Genomic DNA, 8,820 nt, shown 5'->3' with positions numbered 1-8,820 from the left:
CTAATTCTCAGAATACAAAGTGAGGGGAAGCAACTCCAAATCTGACACACAACCAGAAGCAAAGAGAGCAGCTGACCTGTAGCTGATGATATCTGTTAACAATTTATTTATGTGAATAATAAATAGTTGTAAACACTCAGTATTTTTAGCTTATTTGTAATGTAGCATGACCTCAAGAAAATCTGACTCATACAATCCCTTAACCACAAAAGCAAGTAATGTGTAAATGTGTATCCTTCTCCACAAGGTCATAACTTAAACTGGATCATCAGAAGTCTGTAAGTTCTTTTTTTTTTTTTCCTGAGACGGAGTTTCACTCTTGTTGCCCAAGCTGGACAGCAGTGGCGCAAGCTTGGCTCACTGCAAACTCTGCCTTCCGGTTTCAAGCGATTCTCCTGCCTCAGCCTCCGGAGTACCTGGGACTACAGGCACGCATCGCGCCCAGCTAATTTTTTGTATTTTTAGTACAGACGGGGTTTCACCATGTTGGCCAGGGTGGTCTTGATCTCTTGACCTTGTGATCCACCCACCTTGGCCTCCCAAAGTGCTGGGATTACAGGTGTGAGCCACCGTGCCCGGCCGAAGACTGTAAGTTTTTAAAAATCTTTTAGTATCTAATTTTGCACTCCAGTTCATAGTATTTGTGTTTGTTTTATAAGCAGTGTTTCGAAATACTTACAATGAGGTAATGTTACTCTCTAGGAAGGTTTCAAACCACATGTACATGTGGCACATCACAGCACTTATGAGAAGCACAACGCTGTGAAATTTCAAATAAAATAAGGTTTTTGCTTTTGTTTCCTGTAGTAGAATAAGTCTATACTGATACATTTAAAAAAACTTTTTAAAATGTAAAACTTAAACATTTAATAATGTAAAACTTATGAGGTAGCTCGAGTTTTAAATATATGTATACTGAAAAAAATGTAGTTTACATACATAAACAGAGCTCAGCAGAGCTGGTATGTGTACATGTCAACATATTCATGGTTTAAGTGTGCATATTAATGTTAGTTATTTGGTTTTTATTAGGTTAATTATTTTTTTATTTGGTTAATTATGATTTTTTAAAAGGATCTCTCATTATACTATCCCCAGAGAAAAACAGATCTTCAACAGTTTTTTGATGGAAATAAACAATTTCAGGTTGAGACAACACATCAACTTCATGCATTCCTTCAGCTTGAAGTCAACTGGGCCTGGGTTGAATCTGGTTCTGTTTTGTTGTTGTTTCATTTTGTTTTTTAGCATTTGACTATGTACAGTCTCCATTTCTAAGTCTTGATTTCCTCATTTATAAAACGAAGCAACTAAATGATATCCAATACACTTGTTTTGAAAATCAAAGAATAAGCACGGCACCCAAGACAATTTTTTGTATCACAGGCACACATGAATATTTTTTTCCTTTTCCTTTTCTTATCATAAAAACCTATATTTTGTGACTTTTATATTTATTCCTAGATGCTCTCATATGTATTATCTCATTTTTACAATAACATTATAAATATAAACACTGTTATGCTATTTTACAGATGAGAGACTTGAAGCACAGAAGGCTAAAACTACCTTTAACTTCTAAAGAAACTTTGTGAGAAGCATCTGAGACTATTGACAGTTAAAATCCCTATCATTTCAGAAAATGCAACTGGGGATCACATGTATTTTAAATAATTCTAGTTGAGAATAGAAAAAAGTCGCATTTATGAAGGAAGATTGACATTTTTAACCTTCCCAATGATTTCATCAAGCTCTTTTAGTACTCCTAGCCTCAGTTTCTTCACTTGCAAAATAAGAATAACCAAAAACAGGAGCTTCGTGGATTAATTTTAAGAATTAAATGGGAAAATGTTTATTAACATTTTAGCACAAGCCTGCTTACAATAAACATTTTAAAAAGTTATCTATCTTAATAAGTATCGATTATTTAAAATGAATCTATTTTATTTGTGATTTTGTTTTTCTTGCTTTTTTATTTTTGACAAATCTGCCAGGTGTTCATGAACATTTATTGATCAATTTGAAGTCATCCCATTTTGGTTAAATGGATTTAACTGTATCTGTGAAGACGGTAATGATAAATATAAGTAATCTCTAGATGGCACAATTACCAATGATTTTCAGTTATTCTATTTGTTTATCAATATTTTATATTTTCTGGTAAAATTTTATTTGATATTAAGAAACATTATTATATATTAAAACAGACTTTTAATAAAGAAGGCTTAAAGAACTGCATGCAATGTTATAAGGCTCAAAGGTGGGTAATGCATATTCAAAATGCTCAAACTCAGTTTTGTCATATTGTAAGAAAATTGTCTTCATGATCATTTGAAATGTTTGACCGGCCTCCTTTTAGAATTTACTAGAGTGTCATTACTTTTGCTTCTTAATATGACAATGAGTAGCTCTAAAGAGAAAAGGTGTTAGCTCTGCCACTTTCTCATTTGTTTCACATCTATTTTGTAGTATCTTTAATCCATATTTGACTACAAGATTTTTTTGATCACTTGTCAATTTTTGGAGCATTTACGCTTTTAAAATTTGAAAATAGAATTCATAAATCCATACCACTAGGCACACAAAAATCATGTCACAATGTGCTTAAATGAACTAATATGTGAGAAAACCATTGTGGTTATTTTCCATTGTGAAATGCTCACTCATTTTGCCTTGGAGTATGTCACTGACCAGAAAAGGCATGGAGTTATCTGTCAGAGTGTGATAAATAAAGTCAATACAAATATTTAGAATGCTTAATGCCCATCTAACTTTTTAAATTAATATGTGTATATATAAAATATTAATCCACAAATACGTTGTATATATATATATATATATGAAAATCAGCAGAAATCCTACTTACACTTTGAGATGCTATTTCACTTTGAAAAAATGCTGTAATAAATAATTATTAATCATTTACTAATTAATAATCATTAGTCATTTACATAGTAAATGACCATACTGAAACAATAATATTACACAGCTTCCCATATGCACTCATAAAGTCAAATGAGGAAGACAGATGGTAAACAGTTCAGAAGAAGGAAAAAAGCAGAAGGAAATAAAAGAGTTTAACGAGGAAGCTCATTTAGACATGATGGGCAAAAAAGCTCTCAAAGAACTGGTGTTATGGCTCTTCTAAAAGATTAGATGCCATGAATCAGGGAATAGTAGGAATGAAGGCTTTGAGTTAGAAAAGAGGAAATTTTATTGTAAGGGACTGTCTAAATCCAATATGACTGTGGTGTAGTGAAAGAGGGGAACAGTTGAATGAGAAGAGGTGTGAGAGGTAGGCAGGAATTAATTATAACAGGCTTTTCAGCCATTGAATGGGTTTTGCATTTAATCTTCATGCAGTAGCAAGGGTTTTACATTGGCTGCATGGATAATAGATTAGATGAGCGAAAAGTAGAAGGTAGAAAACAAATTTGGAGTCCGTCTCTGTAAAGCAGGGAGGAGATGATGATTGTTTGAATGAAGGAATAGCATTGAGGATGCAGAAGAGCAGGTGAATTCAAAGTATATTCTGAGGACTGAACATTCAGGACTTGCTGATAGATTAGATGTATGGTATAAGGAAAAGAGAAGCATCAAGAGAGACTCCAAAACTTTTAGCCTGAGCAACTGGTAGATGGTAAAGGCATCTACATGTATTGGGATGAGGAAAATTTGGGAAGAAGTGTGCTTGAGAGAATAAATTAAGAGTATCCTTTCAACCAGATTGGGCTAGTGCCTTGGTGATGTGATGTAATGTTCAAAAGGGAAATTCAAGTTTCTATCTTTTGTAATTGGATGAGTGGTGGCAGGATTTACTGAGATGGGAAATAAGAAAGAAACAGATTCGTTCTTACTCTAAATTGGTGGGATTGTCAGATCTCTATTTCCAAGGCATATTCAAGAGGCATTTAAGATGAGAGGCTGAATATGAATTTGGGACTGCAAGTTTGGCATGCAAAGGAGAGATCTGGGATCTGGATATATTCACTTTAGAGTTAAAATACTGTTATTTAAAGCAAGGGGTATGGAACCTGGGGAAAGAAATGTAGAGACAGAAGAAAACCTGGTAGCAAGATAGTAGTAAACTCTGTGGTTCCAAAGAAAAATTTATAAAGTTCCATTCTACTATTCATGTCTCATAGAAAAAAAAATCTTAAAATCAACTATAATGGTTTTAAATAAACTCCAGCATGCTGGTATAACTTAATGATGTATGAAAGTATGCATTCTCCAAATCACATACAGATGCTCCTCGGCCTAGATTGGGGTTACATCCTGATTAACTCATGATAAATTGAAAATATTGTAACAGAAAAACGCATTTAATTCACCTACCAAACATCATAGCTTAGCCCAGCCTACCTTCAACATGCTGAGAACACTTACATTAGTCTATAGTTGGACAAAAACCTTTTAGCAGAAAGCCTATTTTATAATGAGTTGAATGTCTCACATAATTTATTGAATACTGTCCTGAAAGTGAAAAATAGAAGTGTAGTTTTTACTGAATGCACACTGTTTTCAAACCATTCCTAAAGTCAAAAAATCAAAAGTCAAATGACTATGAAAAGTGGGAGACTTAATTGAACAATGAAAACACATGGACACAGGAAGGGGAACATCACACTTCGGGGACTGTTGTGGGGTGGGGGGAGGGGGGAGGGATAGCAATGGGAGATATACCTAATGCTAGATGACGAGTTGGTGGGTGCAGCGCACCAGCATGGCACATGTCTACATATGTAACTTACCTGCACGTTGCGCACATGTACCATAGAGCCTAAAGTATAATAATAATAATAATAATAATAATAATAATAATGATAAAAAAAAGAAAAACAAAAGAAAAAAAGACTTTATGAAAAAGAATATATATGTATATATTTATACATACATATATAGTTATTGATATTCTTTGAAAATTAAATCATAAAGGTCTGAATATATTATGGAATATGCAAATATGTGTATAATAAACTGTATTTTCAAGGGGAAAAAAAAAAAGAAAAGTGGGAGACTGTCTATATACAGTTTGAAAACTTTTGGCTACTTTTCAGAGTCTAGGTCACTCAGTTGCCTGATACTTTGTAACACTATTTCTCTGTTTCTTACTGTATTCAAATTATTGTTTTTGAAAAATGATTTTATTCACTACAGAACCTCTGCTAGCTGTGGTTAATTACTACTCTACCTTTTTGTGTACCTGTCTCTTCTGCAGGGTATGGAAAATTAAAAACTATACTTCTCAATTTCCCTTGTAACCATGATAGGCAATGCAAATTCAGTTCTTTCAATTAGATGCACCAAAAGACTGAAAACAACTTACCATTTATTGGCTATTTTCTGTTGTCAAGTCATGGAGATGCCAGAGTTACCCATGTGGAAGTTGAGAGACCTTGATGATGGTCACAAGTCCCGGCATACCAGAGTCTAGTCTGTACTGTTTTGTATGTTAACTGCATTTTAGCTGTGACCAGACTCTGTTTCCAGGGTATAAGCTTCTCTCGGGGAGGGAGCCTGATTCTGGCTTCCTGATCCCTGCATCACAGCCAAGTTAATATATTCTCGCATTCAATAGTTGCAGTTTCAACTCCTGATTCTCCATCTTCCTGCCTGTGTTAGAAAGTAGTAGTTCACCTGGCAAATGAGTGCCACAGTGTTCTGTCAATCATTCTAGAAAGGCCATCATAGAGCCCATTGTTCCAGTATTTGCTGCAGTTTTGTAAGAACTTTTATAAAAACCGATAGTTTCCTAAATCCTTGTCTGCACAAAAATACTTAGAGATATTTTTACTTCCTGTATTAAAACAAGACCCATAGCCTGATTTAACTCTGGGGATAAGCAGAGTATCAGTTGGAATTAAACACTATAAAATTGTCGATAGAGGAGATCCTTTGAATCATGAATTTTTCATTATTTAATTTAGTATAATACATCGATTTATTATGGGTTTACATTGAGAAATACAGACAAACTTAGTAACCAGTACCCAATTTCAAAATTTATGAGATAATTCCTGGGTAAAAAATAAGTGACTGGCAGTCATGATTAACAGTTCACACTCTTATGCTTAATGTCCCTATCCATTACAGACAAATTGAAGTAATTTATTTCTAAAAGCACTTTATTAATAGAAAAAGGAAAAGAAGATTCATTTATGTAACTGCACTCCTAATAAAATTGTCAGAATCATTCTATTAGAAGAAACAATATACCTTCTTAAAGACACAAATATATCCCTTTTTATGGCTAAAGTATTTTGATGTAATGTGATTTATGGCATAACAATTGAACAACCTAGAAATGCAAAATGTACTCTTTTCAGATTTTGTGATAAATATTCAGAGAGTTCTAAGCTCATATCTATTATATTTTATTGCTCTATATCAAAAAAATAATGAAAGAACAGGAGTTTGTCGCCCTCAAAAGTTAAGTTTAATATTCTCTAGTATTAGTCCATTCTCACACTGTCAATAAAAACATACTTGAGACTGGGTAATTTATAGAAGAAAGAGGTTTAATTGACTGAGAGTTCAACATGGCTGGGGAGGCCTCAGGAAACTTAGAATCATGGCGGAAGGGGAAGAAAACATGGCCTGCTTCACATGGCGGCAGCGAGGAGAAATGCCAAGCCAAAGGGAGAAAAGCCCATTATAAAATCATCATATCTCATGAGAACTCACTCACTATTATGAGAATAGCAGCATGGGAGAAACTGCCCCCCATGATTCAATTACATCCCACCAGGTCCTTCCCACAACACAACACGTGGGGATTGTGGGAATTATCATTCAATATGAGATTTGGGTGGGGACACAGCCAAACCATATCATCACTTGTGTGATAATTAAATATGGAAGATATTTTTCAGGCCAGAAGAACAGGTCAAGCACAGTGGCTGGCATACACCAGGTGATCAATAATTATATGTCCAGTGAATAAATGAATGACTTAAGAGATTCTCAACAACAGCAAAAAAATAGGTGATTTGGAAAATCACCATGGATGAGGTTGGCCACACAAGTTCAAACAAAACAGTTATTAAACAGTCATTATGAAGAAAAGAATCAAACATTTCTCTGAAATCAGTTAAGCTGGCTTTGGTTCCTAAATATGTGTTTTATTTAATATATTACATGTTCAAATAATAAAAAAAACTCCAACCTTGATATTTTCTCATCTGTAAAATAGGGATAACAAAGCTTCCCTTGCATAGTGGTGATAAGGGTTACATGATGGGTGCTCAAGAAATCGTGGTTATAGGTATTGCAAAAGTATTTTAATTTTTATAGAAAAAAGTGTTTAAACCAAGAAAATTTAAATAATCATCCCTTGCTTTTTAAGAAAGAGTAAAGCAAAGTGTTTCTAGGAGCCCTGCCAAGCACTTTAGGTGCCTCGTGACCTGCCATGATAATTCCTCTGCTTCTATGAACATCCTTCACTCCCACTACACCTTTTGAGAGAATATTAAATTCAGTATTGATATGAATCCTGTCTACAGTTTAATTCTCTGATATGTGGCTTCTTCCTCCCACTGATGGAAAAAGAAGTATTAATACAAGTGAAACCATGTCTGCTTTAAATTCAATTTTACAGAATTTTTTTCACATTTGAAAACTGTGCTAATGAAGGTTAAATTACAAGTGTATGTCTTTATATGTACATAAATATTCATGCCAAATGTGTTCCTACACATGTATTATATTGCATGTTTTTCATGTAAGCTGCTGAACCCTCATACCGAACATGGGTGCATCCATGTCCCTCAAGGACAATGAGAAAGAAGCAAGTGTGCCAAGTGTGTGGTTACATGCAGAGCTGGAAAAGAGGAGGTGACAGAGTAGTTTGGCTAATTCTCAACATGATTTTGAAACCAACTCTCCAGAAGAGAGAGCTTAAAGCTATAGAAATACCTCTGAAATGCTATGCAAAAGTTAAAGACTCATCTTAATTTATTAATCCCACAAATTCACACAAAAATTCTACCAGCTTCTGAAAGAAAGTGTCTATTTGCCATCACATCATCCAATAAATAGCATGGTAATAATAAAAGAAGCAAACATAGTTTAATGTTTGGAGTTCAATTCAAACGATCTCATTAAAGTAGAAATGTCTAGTGCATGAGAAGCACAGTAGACTAGTAAAAAGTTAATTAACTCATATTTATTTTCAAAATGCATTTATTAAAAATGAATTACACAGGTAAGTTATGTTTGCCAATTCTTACAGCTACACACTTCCAAGGACATCGGGGTTTTCCTGAATCTAAACTTTTAAAATATCACTACCCCTTTAAAGCTACCTTGAAGAAATTTTGCTTATGGCATAAGCACTTGTAACACAGGACACAGTAACAAGTGAAAGAAGAAATAAAATTCATCCTGCACCCATGGTGCTAAGTGGGCTTTTTAAGGAACAATTAAAAGCAATAAGTAACTATTTTTACACATTTTCTTGATACATAATAAATTTGGGAAACAGGGAAATCAGCAACTGAATTGATAATTTATTTGCACTATGGTGCCTTAGTTGTCTATATAGAGCTTTATTACTCTATAAATATACAATAAAATTTGGAATGATAGGCCCATTTGGCAGTGTAGTGAATAATTAGTAAACTCAAGAGTACAAATTGAATCACATTTTGGCAAAGAATTGAAGAAAACACAAACAATGCAACAAAATTCATTGCTGAGGATGTTCAAAAGCTAATTCACATCAACAAATATACTTCCCCCAAAGTGACATATTAAAACACATAGAGGAAAGGAATACTGGTACTCAGGATAAACTCAACCTAAGCAAGAAAAAAAAAC

Source organism: Pongo pygmaeus, chromosome 1 (assembly GCF_028885625.2).
Source record: "Pongo pygmaeus isolate AG05252 chromosome 1, NHGRI_mPonPyg2-v2.0_pri, whole genome shotgun sequence".
NCBI lineage: Eukaryota > Metazoa > Chordata > Mammalia > Primates > Hominidae > Pongo > Pongo pygmaeus.
Note: the sequence above shows the minus strand (reverse complement) of the source record.